The 25,182-nt window shown below is 43.9% G+C and overlaps 1 long non-coding RNA gene across 1 annotated transcript; it reads left to right on the plus strand.

Moving 5' to 3' along the window:
- Nucleotides 1-5,875: 5,875 nt before the first annotated feature.
- On the plus strand, nucleotides 5,876-6,425 carry LOC120930545. Its single transcript, XR_005747723.1, has 2 exons — nucleotides 5,876-6,036; nucleotides 6,200-6,425. It is a non-coding gene; the product is annotated as an uncharacterized LOC120930545 (long non-coding RNA).
- The last annotated feature ends 18,757 nt before the right edge of the window (nucleotides 6,426-25,182 follow it).

Consider the following 25,182-nt stretch of genomic DNA (forward strand, 5'->3'; position numbering starts at 1 on the left):
GTCGGTACATCTTTCTAGACTGTGAAATCAACAAAGTGCACTACACTTTAGTGTCTATCTACGTGCCGAACCAAGGCCAAATGTCGTTTCTTAGGAAAAGGATAAAAGCAATCCAAAAATTCCAAACAGGACACCTGCTTATCTGCGGGGATTTCAATAAGGTACCCAATAATACGTTGGACTCTACCGCTGCTCCACCACGCTGTACTTCATCTTTGGACTCATTTATTTCTTCTCATAACCTATATGATGTGTGGAGGTGTTGTCACGCGAGCGAGAGGGACTTCACGTTTCTGTCGCCCCGTCACAACACCTACTCTAGGATCGATCTGTTTTTAGCCGATAGCTGGATACTGCAGAGGGTTGTAGACGCCGAAATACACACCACCACCTGGTCAGATCATGCCCCCATAAGCCTCACTCTCTCTGACGATTCCTCTCACCCCACCCCCTACGTATGGAGGGTCAACAACTACCTCATTAACACCCCCAGCTACTCAGACACCATTAAACAAAAATTAGAAGAGTACTTTGAACTCAACCGGGCCTCTGTCTCTGACCCGGTGGTGGTGTGGACTGCCCACAAGGCAGTAATCCGGGGGGTCTTTATCCAAATGGGAGCAAGGGCAAAGAAAAACAGAACCAAACAGATAGATGACCTCACACAGACCCTGACTGCTACGGAAGCCCTTAACAAATCCAATCCTTCCCCTGACTTACAGGCAAAGATATTTACCTTACGACACGACCTACGGGCGACACTTCTCGAAAAACACCAAAAGGCATATAAAATATTCAAAGCACAATCCTACTCCACAGGGAACAAAGCAAGCAAAGCAATGTCCCTAAGAATCAAAGGACATAGGACCAAAACGAAAATCCCCTACTTACTCCACCCCCTCTCAGGAGAAAAACTTCTTAAACCCCAACTGATTGCGAATGCATTTAGTACCTACTATGAGGGATTGTATAACCTTAAAGATGACCCTGCCACCGTCCAACCCTCCCCGACCATGATCCGACAGTTCCTGGAGAGTGTAAATCTACCATCAGTTACCCCTACACAGCTGGCCACGCTAAATAGCCCCTTCACAACTGAAGAAATCTTTAGAGTAATTAACGAACTCCCATCCTCCAAATCCCCAGGCCCAGATGGGTTCACAGGGGAATACTATCACAAATTCCAACACATCCTAGCCCCCACAATGCAGCACATGTTCAACAGAGCCGCCGAAGCGGCCTCGTTCCCAGCAGAAATGCTTGCAGCCACAGTAGTGACCTTGCCCAAACCGGGTAAAGACCCCGTCTCCCCGAAAAACTTCCGCCCCATTTCCCTACTAAATGTGGACCTAAAAATATTTGCCAAACTGATTGCCAAACGACTGGAAAACATTCTCCCCTTGCTCATTTCCCCTGACCAATCAGGATTCACCAAAGGGCGTCAAGCATCTGACGCCACTCGGCGAATGATAAACATAATACACCACGTTGAGACCACTAGAACGCCTTCTCTGCTCCTTTCCTTGGATGCAGAGAAGGCGTTCGACAGGGTCCACTGGGGATACGTTTCAGCAACATTGACCAAATTTGGCCTGGTGGGCGGCATCCACGACGCCATTATGGCTCTTTACTCCAACCCCTCAGCTCGTGTCCTCTCGGCGGATGCCCTCTCTACACCCTTCCAGATCACAAATGGAACGAGACAAGGATGCCCCCTATCACCCCTAATATTTAACCTTGTAATGGAACCCCTAGCAGAAACTATACGATCAAATAAAAACATTTCAGGAGTAAGAATAGCAGAATTAGAACACAAAATCAGTCTATTTGCGGACGATGTGATCCTTTCAGTCACAGACCCTGAACGCTCCCTCCCTGAGATCCAGAGGATGCTAGCCTGGTTTAGCGAGGTTTCCTTCTACAAAGCGAATGAAACCAAATCCTACATGCTTGACCTAGGAATCGAAAAATCTTCTAAGAACCACATAACCAGCAATTTTCCATACGTATGGGCCAAAGATAGCATTACATATCTGGGGATTCAGCTCACTCCCACCACTAAGGCCTTATTTGCCACCAATTTCTTACCGATTCGATCCAAATGGCAGGCGGATCTCGCCAGGCTGACATCCTTTGAGCTCTCATGGTCGGGCCGCTTGGCGGCATTTAAAATGCTTTACCTTCCACAAATATTATATCTGTTCAGGACACTTCCCATACCCATACCCCGTAAATACTTCACATCATTGCAATCGATACTGTCAAAATGTGTTTGGAAAGACAAAAAAGCTAGATGTAGTCATGCCCGAATGGTGAAACACCGCTCGGCAGGAGGCATGGGTTATGTAGACTTCAGAGACTACTATATGGCCTCTGTGTTAACACAAACTAAAGAATGGATAGCACCCGGCCCTCCCTCCACACTATGGGGTAGAATAGAAGAAGCCTCGATCCCGCATCATAGCCTACCAGCCTGGCTATTTGCCACCGCAATGGGGGCGAAACCCCCCCCCCGTATGTCCCCTACCGTCTACGCGACCCTATCGACCTGGTACCAACTCACACGCTCACTCACGGCCCACGACATACGATCCACACTACCTATCCCAGTAGAAACACTACAGATATTTATGGTGTCCACGTCCTACTCTCGCTGGAAGGCATTGGGGATAACCCACATCTCCGACCTGATAACAGGTAAAGACATGAAGCTCTTCCCAGACCTTCAAACACAATTTCGCATCCCAGACTCTGATCTGTTCCTCTATCTCCGTACCCGACACTGCCTCCTCTCATTAGCCACGTGGACTTGTTCTCTCCCTCAAAAAGCGTGGATCTATTACAGATCCCCTTCGGCCCACAATAAGGGAATCTCAACCTTCTACACCCAGCTTGGCTCCAAAACCACATTCACCAGTTGCAATGCAATGGTTACATGGGAAAAAGACCTAGGACAAGAATTTTCCTTGGCACAATGGGAAAAAGCAGGCCAATCTACGTACAAAGCCACGTGCTGTTCCACCCTGTGGGAACTGGCATTCAAATTGACCAATCGCTGGTATATTACCCCTGACAGAATCTCCAAATTTGACCCCACACTTGACAATAAATGTTGGAGGAAATGCGGCCTCAAGGGTGATCTACTACACACACTTTGGGGATGCCCGAAACTAGACCACTATTGGACCTTAGTATTCAAACTCCTCAAGGACGTCACAAAAGTATCTTTGGACAGACAACCGGCCGTGGCGATTCTTTCACTGACTATAGAACGCGTCCCTCCCCCATCGAGGATGATCACAATGCATATCCTCTTGGCTGCACGCCTTAACATCACCAGAAAATGGAAAGATCCAGACCCTCCCACACTCAGAGACGTGGTACACACCACGCATACCCACTTTATATATGAAACCACCCTAGCACTCCGCCACAGTAATAAAACACAAAACCTCAAGAAATGGCAACTATGGACTGACTGGGTAGGATCATCAGGATTAACTGATACACTTTCTTCCCCTCTTTGATTGACCAGACGTAGTGACTTGCCACACAGTGATGGGTAATACTCTTAATTCCCCCGGGAGGGGGGGGGGGTCCTCGCCGGGACACAGTATAGTTCCCGGAAGGGGTGTCCCGGGAGGGGTCCCGCCCTACCCTTCAACAGAACCTCTGCATTGATCTTTTAATGCATTGTATGTTTGTTTAAGATGTTGACAGTTCGACCCACGAACACAGGGCGAAAAGAAAATCTGCCCTATTTTGTATGTTACTCCATGTATGTTATCTCTTGTGCTGATTGACAATGATCACAACGGATAGAGGTATTACGTGTTCTGTTATTGAAAGCTCTTAATGTTCCTCCTCCGTAAGGAAAATATGTAAAATTGTATGGCACATGAAATGTTGAAATGTATGACAATTCAATTACCAATAAAAATCTATTGAGTTAAAAAGAATGTGGTGAGTGGCTGAAGGCCAGGAGTCAAAGCCTAAACCCAAAAGGATCAATTGTGAGGAGAGTGATATAGGAGTAGATAGGATGGAGGAAAGGAGTTTTGTAAGGGCAGCTCAGAAGGGTTTCAGTTTGGGACAAGACCACCATATATGTATTGTTGTGCCTAAGTGGCCACAAGTTCCCCAGCAGGAGTCGAATGTGTTTTGGTATATCTTTGCCAGCTTAGATGGTGTAAGGTACCAGTTATGTAGGATTTTGTTGTATCGTTTCCCAGTGTTTGATACATCGGGAGAATTTTAGTGGTCTTCTGAAGGCGCTGTGCCATTGCTGGTGGGTGAATGTATATTTGAGTAGGTTCTCCCATTTCAACATTGCAGTTGTCTTGGTGTCCAGTACTGGATTGGTGAGGAGCTTGTAGATATAGGAGATGCCCTTTAGACGGAGAAGTTCTGTGTCATAGAATTTTAGTAGTAGCCAGAAGGAAGGATTTTTAGACCATGTTACTTGTGAGAGCGCTGAATGGATTCTGAGGTACATAAAGAAGTCTCTGGGTGGAATGTAGAGATCTCCAATGGTAGTAACTCCCTTATGTATCCAGTTTGAAATTGGGATATCAGGTAGGATTGATCGTAGAGCCGCGAGAGGTATCATATGAAGTATCCGGTGGGGTATGCCACCTAATTGTTGAATGAGTGCTCGCAAGTTTTAAGAGTTGCATGAACTGTGGAAAGATAGCTTTGCTTTTTGTGATGATGTAGGAGTAGTGCACTAAGGATCAGTTTTCCATGACTGTTGCTTCGATTTATACCCAAGGATTTTGTATGTCTTTCCACCAGTATTTGGTTTGATCAAGGATGGTGGCTTTGAAGTATGCTGAGATGTTAGGAGCTCCCATCCCACCAGTAAACGTTGGTGAACAAAGGGTAGATCTTTTAATTCTGGGGTGTTTCCCATTCCATATGGAAGAAGTTAGGATAGCTTGTAGTTTGTTAAGATGCGATTGTAAGAAGAGGATAGGTAAGGTTCGGAATAGGTACAGTATATGAGGCAAAAGGTACATCTTGGTGAGTGCAATGCGTCCGGCCCATGATGCTTGCACATTTCTTAAAGCGGGGGTTCACCCTTAGAGGGCACTTTTCCCCCTTAGATTCCTGCTCGTTTTTACTAGGGGAATCGGCTATTTATTTTAAAATATGTGCAGTACTTACCCGTTTACGAGACGCATCCTCTCCGTCGCTTCCGGGTATGGGCTTCGGGAATGGGCGTTCCTTCTTGATTGACAGTCTTCCGAGAGGCTTCCGACGGTCGCATCCATCGCGTCACGATTTTCCGAAAGAAGCCGAACGTCGGTGCGCAGGCGCAGTATAGAGCCGCACCGACGTTCGGCTTCTTTCGGCTACGAGTGACGCGACGGATGCGACCGTCGGAAGGCTCTCGGAAGGCTGTCACTCAAGAAGGAACGCCCGCTCCCGAAGACCCATACCCGGAAGCGACGGAAGAAGATGCAGCTCGAAAACGGGTAAGTACTGCTCATATTTTAATACAAATAGCCGATTCCCCTAGACCGAACGAGCAGGAAGCTAAGGGGATAAAAAAAATTTTTTTACAAATGGGTGAACTCCCGCTTTAAGTTTTGTACAGTATTTTGTAAATTGGCAACTAAATTTGAAAAAATAAGGAAAAGTAGGCGAGAAGTAGGAGTAGTTAAGCGGATACCTAGATAGGAGAGAGTAGAGTCTGGGACCCATGAAAAAGAGGTGTGTTGAGCAATGCTACGCTTGGTGATATGATCAATATTGGCTCCAATCATATAGGATTTGGAGTAATTGATTTTGTATAAAGATGCTTTACTGAAAAGGTCTAGGGTATGATGAAGTTGATATATACATATTATATATACTTTTTTTTTTTTTTTTCCTCTTTCCCTTCCTTCCCTAGGCGTGGACCTTTTTGGTAGGCTATGATTGTATATCCTCCCCGTGAACACAGAGACATTGATCTCCATATACAGCATTCTCCCCTTGTTTTTGGCGTACTTTCACACTGAGACAGGATTCTATCTACAGATCTTATTGACTGTAAGTAGCTCATATCTGTTTTGATAAATGACATAGTTGTATGGCTGTCCTTTTCTTGTCTCCCCTTCCCCATGTTTTTAACAATTTCGGTCACTTGAGTTGTAAATATTGTTTAAGTTGAATTTTTTCTATGTAATATGTGTATATATCTCTTTTCTAATAGACATGTATTTCTCTGACACAATGATCGTCTGTAATACCCCTTGAAGAAGGATCACAGATACCGAAACGGCTGTCGGGTTGGACCAATTTTTGTCTCATGTCTGTTTTATTGCTTTACAAATAGGATCTGTATACCACTTGCATGTGGTCTTTTATCCTTGCTAGGACACTGTATGATGTCCTGACTTGAATTGTTTAAATAAATTTGCTATATATTTTTCTACTCATTCACGTGTTTGTGTCACTTATAAAGTCCCACCCTTGAGGGGGTATTTCATGTTTTTTCCATAACTCTAGGGATGTGGTGACTTACAAACACTGACATTCTCCTGATTGTGGGGTCCCTCTTTTTTTTAGGGTATGATGAAGTTGGGGGAGAGATTGTGTGGGGTTTGTAATAGAGACGATCACATCGTCTGCATAAAGACCGATTTTATGGCTGCGCTCCCCAATTTCAATGCCGGAAATGGCTGGGTTCATACGAATGGAGTGTGCTAGTGGTTCCATGATAAGAATAACGATTAACAGGGATAGGGAGCAACCTTGGCGAGTTCCATTGGTTATATGGACAGATCTGAAAGAATACCAGATTTGATGAAACTGGCGCTGGGAGAAGATTATAGAGCCATTATGGCATTCAGTATAGGGCCAATTTTCACTAGGACTGCTTTTAGGTAATTCCAGTCTACCCTATCGAACACCTTCTCCGCATCTAAAGAGATGAACAGAGAGAAGTTTGATGGTGTTTCGACCCATTGCAGCAAGTCAACATAGTGGCGGGTGCCATCAGATGCCTGCCGTCCGCTAACAAATTCCACCTGGTCTGGATGGACCAGGTGAGGGATGATATTGGAAATACGTGAGGCTAGGAGCTTAGCATAAAGTTTTGTATCAGTATGTAGCAATGAAATGGGTCGATAACTAGCTGGATCGTCAGCAGGTTTGCCTGGTTTAGGAATCGTGGTGATGGTTGCTTCAAGGGCTTCCAAAGGTTTTGAGCCTGTAGAGAGTGTGTGATTGAATGATTTGCTTAAATACGGGGCTAGCAATGCAGAGAATTGTTTGTAATACTCATTGCTAAAGCCATCAGGTCCAGGGGTTTTGTGTAGTGGCCTCCCAACGTTTCATCTCGATGGGGACGCTGTCACGGGATCCTGTATCCCGTATCCGTGACCACATCCCCATCGAGACGAAACATTGGGAGGCGACGTTCTGACGTCACCGCATCACGTGATCAGACCCGGAACATACAAGCTGCACGTTCTGGAAGCCGGCCGGCTCGATTTCGAATGCTCCTTGATTTTATGGATAATGTAAGTGTACATCTGTTTTTACTTTATTAAACTCCTCATGGTTTTCCACTATGCGAGTCCCTCTTCTCTCTATATATACCTCCGATTGTGGCACTGCTGAGGAAATCCCACTGGTGTGACCCGCTCAGATTTGGGGATATTACTGGAGGAGTCCATGTGTTTATGCTGTTTTTGATCTCAATTGAGATCAGTCCTTCTGGTAAGAGTCAGTGTTTACTGTGGTGGAGGTGCTCCTGTCCTCACTTTTTCTGGATCGTCTGTGGATTAATTTCTCACTGAGGCTATCATCGATCACTATCATATGTTTATGATTGGACTCTTACTGATTTTTGCTTTTATTGGTGTTATTTCACTTATCACTGTTATTTTTATATTTTATATATTTTTTTATTTCTACTGTGGTCATCTTGATCTGCCCTCATTGCAGTGGTCACTTCACAGTGGTTTACACCTTATTGGGCACATTACATTTAGCGCGATTCCTTTTTTTATTTATTCTGTCATTTATGTTGTTTAACATTCTTGAGACGCAGCTTGCACATATTTTGTTATATAATTGGTTAGAGTATGGACAGTATTTTTTTCCATAATAATAAATATGTAAACGGTAGAAGCCGTGAAACACCCTTTAGAAGTCTATGGGAGAAATCAAAAGTGTTAATTTTAAAGGTTAATATGCAAGTTATTGTCATAAAAAGTGTTTGGGGACCTGGGTCCTGCCCCAGGGGACATGTATCAATGCAAAAAAGTTTTAAAAACGGCTGTTTTTTTCGGGAGCAGTGATTTTAATAATGCTTAACCACTTGCCGACGGCGCACCGTCATTATACGTCCACAAGGTGGCTCTGCTGGGCGAGAGCACGTAATATGACGTCCTCTCTCCCAGCCGCCACTAGGGGCGCGCACGCGCCGGCGGAGGCGCGCGCGCGCCCCCGTCTCCCGTGCGTGTGCCTGGCGGGCGCGATCGCCGCCGGGCACACGCGATCGCTCGGTACAGAGCGGGGACCGGGAGCTGTGTGTGTAAACACACAGCTCCCGGTCCTGTCAGCAGGGGAAATGCTGATCTTCGGTTCATACAATGTATGAACCGAGGATCAGTGTTTCCCCTAGTGAGGCCACCCCCCCCCCACAGTAAGAACACACCCAGGCATACTTAACCCCTTCTCCGCCCCCTAGTGTTAACCCCTTCACTGCCAGTGGCATTTTTATAGTAATCCAATGCATTTTTATAGCACTGATCGCTATAAAAATGCCAATGGTCCCAAAAATGTATCAAAAGTGTCCGAAGTGTCCGCCATAATGTCGCAGTACCGGAAAAAAAAATCGCTGATCGCCGCCATTACTAGTAAAAAAAATATAATAAAAATGACATAAAAATACCCCCTATTTTGTAAACGCTATAACTTTTGCGCAAACCAATCAATAAACGCCTATTGCGATTTTTTTTTACGAAAAATATGTAGAAGAAAACGTATCGGCCTAAACTGAGGAAAAAAAATGTTTTTTTTATATATTTTTGGGGGATATTTATTATAGCAAAATGTAAAAAATATTCATTTTTTTCAAAATTGTCGCTCTATTTTTATTTATAGCGCAAAAACTAAAAACCGCAGAGGTGATCAAATACCACCAAAAGAAAGCTCTATTTGTGGGGAAAAAAGGACGCCAATTTTGTTTGGGAGCCACGTCGCACGACCGCGCAATTGTCTGTTAAAGCGACGCAGTCCCGAATCGCAAAAAGTACTCTGGTCTTTGGGCAGCAATATGGTCCGGGGGGTAAGTGGTTAAAGTGAAAAAAGTAAAAAGTGAAATATCCCTTTAAATTTCGTACCTGGGGGGGTGTGTATAGTATGCCTGTAAATTAATGATTGTTTTCCATGCTTAGAACTGTCCCTGCACAAACTGTCATTTCTGAAAGTAAAAAAGTAATTTAAAAGTACTCACGGCTATAATGAATTGTCGGCTCCCGGCAATACAGAGAAAAGTCATTGATAAAAAAAAAAATAGTGCGTGGGGGTCCCCCCAAATTCAATTACCAGGCCCTTCAGATCTGGTATGGATATTAAGGTGAACCCTGCGTCAAATAAAAAAAAAAAATGACGTTGGGTTCCCCCCAAATATCCATACCAGACTCTTCAGATCTGGTATGGATTTTAAGGGGAACTCTACCTCAAATTTAAAAAAAAATGGCGTGGAGTTCCCCCCAAAAATCCATACCAGACCCTTTATCTGAGCACGCAACCTGGCAGGCCACAGCAAAAGAGGGAGGGACGAGAGAGCGCCCCCCTCCTGAACTGTACCAGGCCACATGCCCTCAACATGACGAGGATGCTTTGGGGGTCTGTGACCCCTTAAAGCACCATGTCCCCATGTTGATGGGGACAAGGGCCTCATCCCCACAACCCTTGCCGGGTGGTTGTGGGGGTCTGCGGGTGGGGGGCTTATTGGAATTTGGAAGACCCCTTTAACAAAGGGGACCCCCAGATCCCGCCCCCCCATGTGAATTCGTACATTTCACTAAGAAAGTGTAAATAATTGTAAAAAACACACACAGACACCGTTGGGAAAGTCCTTTATAAAAAAAAAAAAGATTCCAGCGGTGGTAATCCACTCTCGATCTCCACTCCAACTCTGTCAGTATCCTGCAATGGATGGTCTCGTCTCCGGGGTCCAGCGATGGATGATCCAGGTCAAGGCTCCACCGGACACACCCCGGGAATATCATCGCCGCAGCCTGACAGATCTTATGTAGCTGAGGACGGGGCCACCCGTCACATGACCCCGCCCCCTCTGATGCAACGTGAAACCTGCATTACATCAGAGGGGGCGGGGTCACCGCACGTCACTGGGAAAGCCTGGGTTTCCCCTTGCGTCAGAGGGGTGGCCCCGTCCTCAGCTACATAAGATCTGTCAGGGTGCGGCAACGATATTCCTGGGTTGTCTCTGGTGGAGACAGGATGCGCTACGCAGGATATTCCTGGTGCCTGGACCTGGATCATCCATCGCTGGACTCCAACAGCGTTGGGGTGGAGACCGAGAGTGGATTTCCACCGCTGGAATCTTTTTTTTTTTTTTTTTTAAATGACTTTCCTAATGGTGTCTGTGTGTGTTTTTTTTTATTTTTTACACTTTCTTAGTGAAATTGTAGGGGTACAATGTACCCCATTACCAATTCACATAGGGGGGCCCGGGATCTTGGGCTCCCCTTTGTTAAAGGGGTCTTACAGATTCCGATAAGCCCCCCGCCCGCAGACCCTCACAACCACCTGGCAAGGGTTGTGGGGATGAGGCCCTTGCCCCCATCAACATGGGGACATGGTGCTTTGAGGGGTCACAGACCCCCAAAGCATCCTCCCCATGTTAAGGGCATGTGGCTTGGTATGGTTCAGGAGGGGAGGCGGTCTCTCGTCCCCTCATCTTTTCCTGTGGCCTGCCAGGTTGCATGCTTGGATAAAGGGTCTGGTATTGATTTTTGGGGGGAACTCCACGCCATTTTTTTTACATTTGGGATGGAGTTCCCCTTAAAATCCAAACCAGACCTGAAGGGACTGGTATGGATATTTGAGGGGAACCCCACGTAATTTGTTTTATTTAATGCAGGGTTCCCCTTAATATCCATACCAGACCTTAAGGGCCTGGTAATTGAATTTGGGGGGACCCCCACACATTTTTTTTTTATCAATGACTTTTCTCTGTATTGCCGGGAGCTGACAATTCATTATAGCCACGAGTAGTTTTAAATTACTTTTTTTCCTTCAGAAATTACATTTTGCACAGGGACAGTTCTAAGCACGGGAAACATGCACTACTTCACAGGCATACTATACACACCCCCCAGGTACGAAATTTAAAGGACCATTTCATTTTTATTGTTTCACTTTAACCACTTCCATACCGTGCCTACCCTGCCACTTCTCTCCTTCATGTAAAAATCATAATTTTTTTACTGGAAAATTACTCAGAACCCCTAAACATTTTATATATTTTTTCAGGCACCCTAGGGAATAAATTGGCGGTCATTACAACTTTTTTATCTCGCACTGTATTTGCGCAATAATTTTTCAATCGCCTTTTTAAAAAAAAAAAGGTTTCATGAATTAAAAAATAACAAAACAGTAAAGTTAGCCCATTTTTTTTTATAATGTGAAAGACGATGTTACAGAGTAAATATGGGCCAGATTCAGGTAGAAGTGCGGCGGCGTAACGTATCGTAGATACGTTACACCGCCGCAAGTTTTCATCGCAAGTGCCTGATTCACAAAGCACTTGCGATGAAAACTACGCCGGCGGCCTCCGGCGTAAGCCCGCGTAATTAAAATGGGCGAGTGGCATTTAAATTAGGCGCGCTCCTGCGCCGGACCTACTGCACATGCTCTGTTTTGAAATTCACGCCGTGCTTTGCGCGCCCTGACGTCATTTTTTCGAACGGCGACGTATTCCGTATTCCCAGACGGCTTACGCAAACGACGTGAATTTTTAAATTTCGACGCGGGAACGACGGCCATACTTTATACAGCAATACGTTTGCTGTGTAAAGTTAAGGCACCAAAAACGATGACTAACTTTGCGACGGGAAACTAGACTAGCGGCGATGTAGCGAATGCGAAAAATCCGTCGTGGATCGCCGTAACTCCTAATTTGCATACCCGACGCTGGTTTATGACGCAAACTCCCCCCAGCGGCGGCCGTGGTACTGCATCCTAAGATCCGACAGTGTAAAACAATTACACCTGTCGGATCTTAGGGATATCTATGCGTAACTGATTCTATGAATCAGTCGCATAGATACTCTGAGAGATACAACGGAGTATCTGAGATACTCTGTCGTATCTCTGCTGTGAATCTGGCCCCATATCCCTAACTTGTCACGCTTCAATATTGCGCGCACTCATGGAATGGCGCCAAACTTCGGTACTTACAAATCTCCATAGGCGATGCTTTAAATTTCTTTACAGGTTACTCTGCTCTCTAGCGCATGCGACGATACCTCACATGTGTGGTTTGAACGGCATTTACATATGTGGGCTGGACTTATGTGCGCGTTCGCTTCTGAGTGTGAGCTACTGGGGACAGGGGCGTTTTGATATATATTTTTTATATATTTTTTTTACCAAATTTTTTCTTTTTTTTTGTATTTTTATTTTTTATCACTTTTATTCCTAATACAAGGAATGTAAACATCCATTGTAATAGAAAAAGTGTGTGCCAGGCTTTTTTTATGGAGAGATGCGGGGTCAATAAGACCTCGCATCTCTCTTTCAGGCTGAAAAAATTCACTGATCTCATGCTTTCAGCCGCGATTGCGGCTTTGTTTATGTTTTTAAATCTCTATGCTCTTCATTCGGTGGCGGCCGACTCGTTCTCCAGGCCTCCGATGGCACAGGAGAGCCCGGAGAAGCACCAGATGGGGGCGGGAGGGGGGGATGTCTCCTCCCGCCGCCTGTAAGAATGATCAAGCGGCGGAACGGCCGTTATGATCATTCTTATGGTACGCATAATTGCTGCCTGTAAAAAAGGATATCTGAATGATGCCTGTAGCTGCAGGCATCATTCAGATATCCCCTACTGAAGTCTAGGATGTCATATGACGTCCTACGGTACGGAAGTGGTTAAGCATTATTAAAATCACTGCTCCTGAAAAAACAGCCATTTTTCAAACTTTTTTTTGCATTGATACATGTCCCCTGGGGCAGGACCCGGGTCCCCAAACACTTTTCATGAAAATAACTTGCATATTAACCTTTAAAATTAACATTCTATCATTCTCTCCCTTAGACTTTTAAAGGGTGTTCCACTGCTTTCGAATTTGCTGCGAACACCCCAAATTGTTGGCTGTTTGCCGAACGGGCGAACAGCTAATGTTTAAGTCGAATTCATGTTCGACTCGAACATAAAGCTCATCCCTACCGGGGGGGGGGTGTTCGGCTCATCCCTAGCCATGACCCACTTTTATTTTCACAAGTGGACACAAGAACCTACATCTCTAGATACATGTTTGTGCAGCACAGTGGTGTAGTGGATAGCACTTTCACCTAGCAGCAAAAAGGGTCGCTGGTTCGAATCCTGCCCGTGACACCATCTGCCTGGAGTTTGCATGTTCTCACTATGCCTGCGTGGGTTTCCTCCCACAATCTAAAAACATGCTGTAAATTGGATCCTGTCTAAATAAGCCCTAATATGCAGTAGTGTATTTAGGTTTTGTGATGCCCTAGGCCTGACTAAACTTCTGCACCTCCTAATTTAAATATGACCAACCCTTTCCTGTCAAGGCCACACTTTGTTTTTTTAAGATCCACCCTGAAATTTTCAGAGGGGGGGGGGCACTAGTTCTGAGTAACTAGTAAAAAAAAATTATAATTTTTACATGAAGGAGAGAAGTGCCAGAATAGGCGTGGTATGGAAGTGGTTAAAAATTAAAACCGGCATGGGTTCCCCTTCAGGAGCATACCATACCAAACCCTTATCCGAGCATGCAGCGCGGCCGGTCAGGAATGGGGGTGGGGACGAACGAGCGACCCCCCTCCTAAACCGTACCAGGCCGCATGCCCTCAACATGGGGGTGGGTGCTTTGGGGCTGGGGCATCCTGCGTCCCCCCCAACCCCAAAGCACCTTGTCCCCATGTTGATAAGGACAAGGGCCTCTTCCCAACAACCCTGGCCGTTGGTTGTCGGGTTCTGCGGGCGGGGGGCTTATCGGAATCTGAGAGACCCCTTTAATAAGGGGGCCCCCAGATACCGGCCCCCCACCCTATGTGAATGAGTATGGGATACAATGTTAATTAAAAAAAACACACTACACAGGTTTTTAAAGTAATTTATTAGTCAGCTCGGGGGGTCTTCTTCCAACTTCTCCGCTCTTTCAGGGGGGCGTTCTGCCGGGCTCCACTGCTTTCTTCTTAAAGCTCTTTTACTAGCGGGGGGCCCGGTCTGTGCCGTCTTCTCTGTTCTCTCTTCTGCTGTGCTCCACCGCGGGGGCCCGGTCTTCTCCGCCATCTTGTTCTCTCTTCTGCCGGGTGCCACAGCTTTCTTCTTAGAGCTCTTTTACTAGCGGGGACCCGGTCTTTGCCATCTTCTCTGTTCTTTTGCACATAACATTGCAAGCAGATTGGAGATTAGACACAAACATTCTTGGCCAACATCAGTATAACATTTATTTTAACCACTTCAGCCCCGGACCATTTTGCTGGTCAATGACCGGGCCACTTTTTGCGATTCGGCACTGCGTCGCTTTAACTGACAATTGCGCGGTCGTGCGACATGGCTCCTAAACAAAATTGGCGTCCTTTTTTCCCCACACATAAAGCTTTGTTTTGGTGGTATTTTATCACCTCTGCGGTTTTTAATTTTTGTGCTAGAAACAAAAATAGAGCGAAATTTTGAAAAAAATATAATATTTTTTACTTTTTGCTGTAATAAATATCCCCCAAAAATATATAAAAAAAACAAATGTTTTCCTCAGTTTAGGCCGATACATATTCTTCTACATATTTTTCGTATAAAAAAAATTGCAATAAGCCTTTTTTTGATTGGTTTGCGCAAAAGTTATAGCGTCTACAAAATAGGGGATAGTTTTATGGCATCTTTATTAATATATATATATTTTTTTACTAGTAATATTGTCGATCTGTGATTTTTATCGGTACTGGGACCTTATGGCGGACACTTCGGACACTTTTGACACATTTTTGGGACCATTGGCATTTTTATAGCGATCAGTGCTATAAAAATGCATTGATTACTGTAAAAATGTCACTGGCAGGGAAGGGGTTAACACTAGGGGGCGAGGAAGGGGTTAATTATGTTCCCTAGGTGTGTTCTTACAGAAGGGAGGGTGGGACTGACTAGGGGAAATTATAGATCACTGTTCATACATTGTATGAACATGCGATCGGTCATTTTTTCCCCTGACAGGACCGGGAGCTGTGTGTGCCCCTAGTGGCTGAAATGCGAAATCATGTAATATTACATGATTTTGCACAGCCGAGCCGACCTGCCGTTGTAAAACTGCGGCGGCTGGTCGGCAACTGGTTAAGGAGTATTCAAAGACAAAAATATAAGCTCCACTCATCAGATTCCTCACCCCCTTTGGTGGCCCAAATAAGTTTGGGACCTCAAATAAAGCCTCTAGCACTCTGCCTGAATTTAAGGACAACAATAACATTTGTACACATTTTAGGGGGTGTTTAGGGTAAAGCACTACAATGCAGCTTACACAATACATTGTTAAATGACTAGGCTAGATGTGTATGGGCCCAGGATAGCATGCTGGAGAGGTTAGTGAAGGCAAATATGCATGAAGGACAAAAAAGGAGCATTAAAAGGACAAAGGGGAAATTTACAGCATATTACAATCATGGTAATTGGGGAATGATGAAAGAAATACAATACATTAGCAAACATTAAATAGATAGAATTTGATGTTAAAGGAGAAAACTTACCTTAACCTCTTCCCAACCGCTCCATAGACAAAAGACGTCTACAGAGCGGTTGAGTTATTCCGGGACGACGTCCCTGGGACGTCCTCCCAGAATCCTTCACTCGCGCGCCCCCTGCGGCGCGCTCCCAGAATCATCTGTGAGCGCCGGGTATAGAAGACCCGGTGCATCACAGATCGCGGTAAATCGCCGCTGATAGCGGCGGTTTACCACGTGATCGCTCCGTCAAATGACGGAGCGATCACTTGTAAACAAACCGGCGTCTGTACCGATCGGTACAGTGTGAGAGGAGGGGGGGAGCGCGGGGTGTCAGCAGCTGCTGTGGGATGAATCTGTGGCAAATGCAGTCACAGATCCATCCATCCCTCCCTGTGCAATACTCTGCAGTACCATCAATACTCTGCAATACCCCCCACACTCTGCAATACCCCCCACACTCTGCAATACCCCCCACACTCTGCAATACCCCCCACACACTGCAATACCCCCCAAACTCTGCAATACTCCCCAAACTCTGCAATACTCCCCACACTCTGCAATACCCCCCACACTCTGCAATACTCCCCACACTCTGCAATACTCCCCACACTCTGCAATACCCCCCACACTCTGCAATACCCCCCATACTCTGCAATACCCCCCACACTCTGCAATACCCCCCATACTCTGCAATACCCCCAATACTCCGCAATACCTGCTAATATGACAGAAACGAGATTTTTTTTTTATTTTTACAGAATTTTCAGTGTTTTTTCTTTTATAGCGCAAAAAATAAAAAACCCAGAGGTGATCAAATACCACCAAAAGAAAGCTCTATTTGTGGGAAAAAAAGGACACAAATTTCAGATGGGCACAATGTTGTATGACTGAGTTATTGTCATTCAAATTGTGAGAGCACCGAAAGCTGAAAATTGGTCTGGTGAGGAAGGGGGTTTAAGTGCCCAGTGGTCAAGAGGTTAATATAGTCCTTCTGCAGGACATGAATTATGGCAGAACAGGTCTCTGGAATAATGATCCTCAGAGCTTGGGAGGAGAGGCCTTTTTGAGAACTTGGTGTCCTGCAGACTTCTTCCCGTCGCCAAGTACCGCAACGTGGCGACTAGCCTTTGTTCTGGAGTGATGGCTTGCCGCATGCAGGTGTCCTGCTTAGTAATATAGGGGGACAGCAAAGCCAACAAACTGTGAAAAATGGGGTTCGTCATCCGGAGATAATTCCTGAAATCATCAGGATTATTCTCCTGGATCTCCCGCAAGAAAGGCATATGAGAGAATTGGTCACTCTGGAGCAACCAATTCTTTGTCTATGAACTCCTCCCCACTCTGTTCATGGACTGGGCTTGGGTCAAAGTAAGAACTCCAACACCAAGCCCCTGCACAGCACGAACTCTACGACAAGTACGTAGCTGAAACATGGCTAAAAAAGCGGTCGGCTGGTCAGAACAAACTAACAGAACGCACTGAAAAACAATAAGGCCTGGGAAGAGCGAGCTGAAAATCAGAAACGGGTGGACAAGAACGCACTGAAAACCAGATATGAACTGACTACACGCACTGAAAAACAGATACAAACCCACAAGCACAAACTGAAGAGCAGTAACAGACTGAAAAGCACAAAGCTGAAAAACGTGAATCGCCTCTCATCAAACTTCTATCAACACAAGAATAGCAGAAGGAGCCCAAAGGGTGGCGCACTTGGTATGGAACTTCACTTTTATTGTGCCGTCATACGTGCTGTACATGACCGCGTTCTTGACGTTCGCAATTTCCGACAACATTTGTGTGACCGTGTGTATGCAAGACAAGTTTGAGCCAACATCCGTCGGACAATTATCCACGGTTTTGTTGTCGGAATGTCCGATCGTGTGTACGCGGCATTAGGCTTTCATTTAGCATCATCAGAACAATGTCGTACAAAATGGCATGAGTTATAACAATTCGTTATACCAGTGTTTTACATTTACTTTGTCATTCAGCATTAAAACATTTAGTAAAAGGCCTTCTATCTATGCTTTATAAAAACATTACATTTTTTTCAAGATTTAAGGATGTTCAGCATTTGGCTTTCTTTTTACCTTTAACATTATGTATGTTGCTACGAAGCCTTTAGACTGCATCAATTCATTTTTATCTTCAAAGTCCTGTTTTTCTTATACAGCTATGCGTCTGTTCTAATAAACACATTTTATGCAGCAATTTCCAAGAGAACAACAGAACTGCATTGTCATATCATATCAGCTGTTTTCTGTTTGAGGAGTAGACTGAAATACCCTTGAATTGCTACAGAGTGGTATGCAGCAGTGATTACAGCAAGAAATTCAAGATAGCTGCAGCCTACATCAAGTAGTTTGTAAGACCAAAAAAGAATAAAGATACCTCTAAGCTAAGAAAAAAATCTAACTGAAACATATGTAGATTTACAAGGGATAGCCTAGACTTTTTTTTATAGCTTTAGGGAGAGCTTGCAGGCAAAACATTTCTTTTATAATCTATTCTTCAGTTTAGATTGAGGACTTTTTTTTATACTTAACACTGGTTTTTATTTGCCTTTTATCTAACCCTCAAGCTTTGGGTCTAATTATGCCACATTGTGTTAATATTCTTAATGTTTGATATGACCTTTAAGAAAAAAAAAATCTTATGTCATTAAAACCAAACATTTGCAATTTATGTATATTGTTGCAAATAACACAGGGAAATATCTTGAATGTTGTGCCTTTTAATTATGTTTACAAAATGAATGAGACATTTGAGACCTAGTTATGAGGAAAATTGTTGCCAAAACATTGGCATGAATCATATTTCTACTTTTCACAGTTTTGTCCATCTATAAGGCCCCTTTCAGACGGACGGCTGTTTTGCCGCAGTTAAAAGCACTACAAATGTTTTGTGAAATTCAAGGCCCCAGGCACTGCGATTAGCTGCATTTGCACATTGCGATTACATGCGTTTACGTGCGTTTAACTGCGGCTGCGTTTAGCTGCGGTATTCATTTCCATAGCAACCATTTGTTTATTTTTTTTTGTTTGGGTCCCTTGAATTCTAAAACGCTGCTATCCGCAGTTGACAAAAAAGACTGCGATTACCTGCGGTTATGTGCATATAGCTGCGCTACATCGCACCTGGACGCATTCAATTCTATTTTTTCTATTCGCACCAAACCGCATGTAACGTAATCGTGCGTAAACGCTGTGTGTGAATGGGGCCATAGGAAAACATTGTGTGCTTTTAGCTGCGGTAGAAAAATAGAAAATCCGCAGCTAAAAGCACCATTCTATCCGTCCGTCTGAAAGGGGCCTAAAGCCCTCTCTTTGTACAATTTATGTACTCGTTTTGCTATTTTTCGCCTAAAGTGAAGATACGTTTCTTATTTTGAAATCCTTTCTGCTTTTTGTTCCCAAACTACACCATTAAAGTGTATCTAAACCCAAGAAGAAAAATGTAATATATTTAATCTCAATAGTCTTTGATTTGGTGCTTTTTTATTTTTCAGGCTTATTTGGTGATTTTGACAATGCTCACTCATAATACTGTGATTAAAGGGGTTGTAAAGGTAACATTTTTTTTCCTAAATAGCTTCCTTTACCTTAGTGCAGTCCTCCTTCACTTGCCTCATCCTTTAATTTTGCTTTTAAATGTCCTTATTTCTTCTGAGAAATCCTCACTTTCTGTTCTTCTGTCTGTAACTACACACTGTAATGCAAGGCTTTCTCCCTGGTGTGGAGAAAGCCTATTGAGGGGGGAGAGGGTGAGCAGGAGTGTCAGGACGCCCACTAACACACAGCTCCTTTCTCTATCTGCAAAGTAGAGAGTGTCCTGACCCTCCTGCTCGCCCCCTCCCCCCTCAAGAGGCTTTCTCCACACCAGGGAGAAAGCCTTGCATTACGGTGTGTTGTTACAGACAGAAGAACAGGAAGTGAGGATTTCTCAGAAGAAATAAGGACATTTAAAAGCAAAATGGAAGGATGAGGTAAGTGAAGGATGACTGCACTAAGGTAAAGGAAGCTATTTAGGGAAAACTATTTTTACCTTTACAACCCCTTTAAGGAGTTGGCTATAGGGTATATTTACTAAAGGCAAATAGGCCATTAATCTTGCAAGTGAATTTTCCCTTAGCTTAGTGAATAAGGTGAAGCTCTGCTGACTTCCATCATCCAAACATGTGCAATAAAAAACACTTATTTAAATATTTGTTCCTGCATATGATTGGGCATTCGTTGCAAAGTGAATTTTTACCACAATTTCTGAACTAAAACAAAATTCTCTTTCAAAGTGAACAGCCTATTTGCCTTTAGTAAATCAACCTCTATTTCTTCTAGGGAACTTCATAGCAGGCACAAATTAATTGCTGCCAAAACAACGCCAGAGTGTTTAGAATCCATTTGAGCTAGTACGGTATTAGCCAATATACAAAGTATGATTGGGATTTGTCTAGAGTTTTTAGTCCCAAAGGTGAAGTGAGGGATGTGAAGTCCATGTAGTATAAGTCATATGAAGTAGAGTCAGAACATTCAGTTAAGGTGTTTCGGAAGTTATTTGTGACTTAAAGCTGTAGGGTGCATATCAATAAGTGTCAGTTGTCTGAGAATTTATCTTGAGATAGGTGAGCTTTGGTGAAAGAGTATTCATATTGGACATGTTCATTTAGGATAGGGGTGCCCAACCTTTTGAAGAACGAGGGCCACTTAAGCAACTTGGTAACCAGGCCACAATGATCGGAGCAGGCGGATGACAGATCATGGCTATTCTATAGGCCCTCCGATCCAATCCGCCCAGATGGAAGGGGACGAATTCCCTTCTATTTTTTTTTTTAGAGGATTGGATTGGAGGTAGGTGGGCTTAAATGGACAAATGTCTGTTTACATCTGCCGCTCTGTAGAGGTGAATTGAGGGTTCGATTGGGTAGAGCCGATCGTGTGAAAACATCCTAAGACTTATTTCACACTGATGTTCTGCAGTTTACCCACACCACGGGTGCAGCGTAGTACACCTATGTCTATCCTGCAGGTTAGCTGAAATTTGCCATAGACTCCGCCTGTGGCAAAAGCCGCCACTGTAGAGGAAGCATCGGCTTCTGGAGTTCTACTCCGCACCTGTTTTCTTCCGCTACTACCAGCTTCATTCACAACACAGATGCTGTGGTATGACGATTCGGCAACCTGGGCTTGCCAACACGCCATTCCAGAGCTGGAGGTCGCGGGCCACATCGGAGGACTCCGCTGGCCACATGTGTCCCCCGGACCACTGGTTGGCCACCCCTGATTTAGAATATGGATTACATCATTGATGCCCGGTGATGTTGGCGATTTCCAATTACATGCAGTGGAGAGTCTCGCTGCTATGAAGAAGTGGGTAAGCAGGGCATAGTATTTGTAGGGCCAGGAATCCATGCCTATGCCCAGTAAAGCCAGTTTTGGATCTGTAGGGAAGTCCGTTTTGATAGTTGTGGATATTAGACAAAAGCGTTTGGCCCAGAGTGTTTGGATAATGGGGCATTGCCATCATATATAAAGAAGTGATCCTGAATTTCCACATTGTCTCCAACATATAGGAGATTGGCTGGGATAGATCTTAGCTAACTTTTATTAGTGAGATACCAGTGGTATATTAGTATTTCTAGGGATTCCCAGTGGGAAATACAATGGGAATGTTTTAGTGGGAGAGTGTGAGCTTGTTGCCATAAAAAAACATATACAGTATCTCACAAAAGTGAGTACACCCCTCACATTTTTGTAAATATTTTATTATATATTTTCATGTGACAACACTGAAGAAATGACACTTTGCTACAATGTAATGTAGTGAGTGTACAGCTTGTATACCAGTGTAAATCATGTCCCCTCAAAATAACTCAACACCCAATCATTAACCACTTAACGCCCACTGCACGCCTATTTACGTCCACAGAATGGCACATACAGGCAGATGGGCGTATATATACGTCCTTGCCTTCTAGCGGGTGGGGGGTCCGATCGGGGCCCCCCTTGCTGCGTGCGGGGGGCGGCTTACCTCGGGAGCGATCCGGGACAACGGCGCGGCTATTCGTTTATAGCCGCTCCGTCTCGATCGCTCCCCGGAGCTGAAGAACGGGGATAGCCGTATGTAAACACGGCTTCCCCGTGCTTCACTGTGGCGGGTTATCGATCGAATGATCCCTTTTATAGGGAGACTCGATCGATGACGTCAGTCCTACAGCCACACCCCCTACAGTTGTAAACACACACTAGGTGAACCCTAACTCCTACAGCGCCCCCTGTGGTTAACTCCCAAACTGCAACTGTCATTTTCACAATAAACAATGCAATTTAAATGCATTTTTTGCTGTGAAAATGACAATGGTCCCAAAAATGTGTCAAAATTGTCCGAAGTGTCCGCCATAATGTCGCAGTCACGAAAAAAATTGCGGATCACCGCCTATAGTAGTAAAAAAAAAAAAATTAATAAAAATGCAATAAAACTATCCCCTACTTTGTAAACGCTATAAATTGTGTGCAAACCAATCGATAAACACTTATTGTGATTTTTTTTACCAAAAATAGGTAGAAGAATACGTATCGGCCTAAACTGAGGGAAAAAAAATGTATATATGTTTTTGGGGGAAATTTATTATAGCAAAAAGTAAAAAATATTGCATTTTTTTAAAAATTGTCGCTCTATTTATGTTTATAGCGCAAAAAATAAAAACCGCAGAGGTGATCAAATACCACCAAAAGAAAGCTCTATTTGTGGGGAAAAAAGGACGCCAATTTTGTTTGGGAGCCTCGTCGCACGACCGCGCAATTGTCTATTAAAGCGACGCAGTGCCGAATCGCAAAACCTGGCCTGGGCATTTAGCTGCCTAAAGGTCCGGGGCTTAAGTGGTTAATGTCTCAACCCGTGTTGACACATGAAAAGATAAAATAATAAAATATTTACAAAAATGTGAGGGGTGCACTCACATTTGAGAGATACTTAATGAGATTAACATGTAGAGGTTTAGGTGCTGGGACTACAGTTGGTGCATGATTCAGATTCTCTAGAAGGGTTACATTGGTACACTGTATTGAAGAATAAAGTGACTATCAATACATCCGTATAGAAAGCCCTCATTTCTATTACATGGTCCTAATCTGTGATTTGTTGAGACCTTCTGTGCGCAATCTACTGTATATTTAAAATACATGTAGAATAATATATAACTTTAACAGATTTTTAACCACTTCAGCTCTGGAAGGATTTACAGTACCCCCCCCCCCCCTTAATGACAAGCCCATTTTTTGCAGTACAGCAACATTGTACTCAAACAAAAATGTATGTCCTTTTTTTCTTACAAATAGAGCTTTCTTTTGGTGGTATTTCATCACCTCTGCACTTTTTATTTTTTTGCGCTATAAACAAAAAAAGAGCAACAATTTTTAAGAAAAAACAACATTTTTTACTTTCTGCTATAAAACATATCCAATAAAAACATGTAAAAAATCTAACTTCTTCATCAATTTAGGCAAATTTGTATTCTGCTACCTACAGGGCCGGACTTGGGGTGGTGGGGGCCCCTGGGCTTGAGTGTTAAAGGGTAAATGATATATTGCTCACACATGCCATGGTTATATGTGGAGTTGCACCCTAAAATACATTCTGCTGCTTCTCCTGAGTACGGAGATACCACATGTGTGGGACTTTTTGGAAAACTAGCCGCGTATGTGGCCCCAAAAACCAAGCACCGCCTTCAGCATTTCTAAGGGCGCAAATTTTTTATTTCACTCCTCACTACCTATCACAGTTTCGAAGGCCATAAAATGCCAAAATAGCACAAAACCCCCCCAAATGACCCCATTTTGGAAAGTAGACACCCCAAGCTATTTACTGAGAGGCATGTTGAGTCCATGGAATATTTTTTTTTTGTTTGCCCCCAAGTGATTGAATAATGACCAAAAAAAAAAAAAAAATGTACAAAACATTGTCACTAAATGATATATTTCTCACACATGCCACAGTTATATGTGGCATTGCACCCCCAAATACATTCTGCTGCTTCTCCTGAGTACGGGGATACCACATGTGTGGGACTTTTTGGGAGCCTAGCCGCATATGGGACCCCAAAAACCAATCACCGCCTTCAGGCTTTCTAAGGGTGTCAATTTTTGATTTCACTCCTCACTACCTATCACAGTTTCGAAGGCCATAAAATGCCAAAATAGCACAAAACCCCCCCAAATGACCCCATTTTGGAAAGTAGACACCCCAAGCTATTTGCTGAGAGGCATGTTGAGTCCATGGACTATTTAATTTTTTCCCCCCAAAGTGATTGAATAATGACCAAAAAAAAAAAATGTACAAAACATTGTCACTAAATGATATATTTCTCACACATGCCACAGTTATATGTGGAATTGCACCCCCAAATACATTCTGCTGCCCCCATGCTTCGGCATATATAAATGGTGCATGTATGCCCATCATTAGAAGTGGGTGGATGAAGGGAGGTATTCTAATGGTGGGCATACCCACCGATCAATCCATATGTGGAATTACACCCCAAAATACATTCTGCTGCTTCTCCTGAGTACGGGGATACCACATGTGTGGGACTTTTTGGGAACCTAGCTGTGTATGGGACCCCAAAAACCAATCACCGCCTTCAGGCTTTCTAAGGGTGTACATTTTTGATTTCACTCCTCACTACCTATCACAGTTTCGAAGGCCAAAAATGCCAAAATAGAACAAACCCCCCCCCCCCCAAATGACCCAATTTTGGAAAGTAGACACCCCAAGGAAACTGCTGAGAGGCATGTTGAGTCCATTGATTTTTTTTTTTGTCCAAAGTGATTGAATAGTGACAAAAAAAATAAATAATTCAAAAAGTTGTCACTAAATGATATATTGCTCACACATGCCATGGTTATATGTGGAGTTGCACCCTAAAATACATTCTGCTGCTTCTCCTGAGTACGGAGATACCACATGTGTGGGACTTTTTGGAAAACTAGCCGCGTATGTGGCCCCAAAAACCAAGCACCGCCTTCAGCATTTCTAAGGGCGCAAATTTTTTATTTCACTCCTCACTACCTATCACAGTTTCGAAGGCCATAAAATGCCAAAATAGCACAAAACCCCCCCCAAATGACCCCATTTTGGAAAGTAGACACCCCAAGCTATTTACTGAGAGGCATGTTGAGTCCATGGAATATATTTTTTTTTTTTTGCCCCCAAGTGATTGAATAATGACCAAAAAAAAAAAAATGTACACAACATTGTCACTAA

This window comes from Rana temporaria, chromosome 3, assembly GCF_905171775.1.
Source record: "Rana temporaria chromosome 3, aRanTem1.1, whole genome shotgun sequence".
In the NCBI taxonomy this organism is placed as follows: domain Eukaryota; kingdom Metazoa; phylum Chordata; class Amphibia; order Anura; family Ranidae; genus Rana; species Rana temporaria.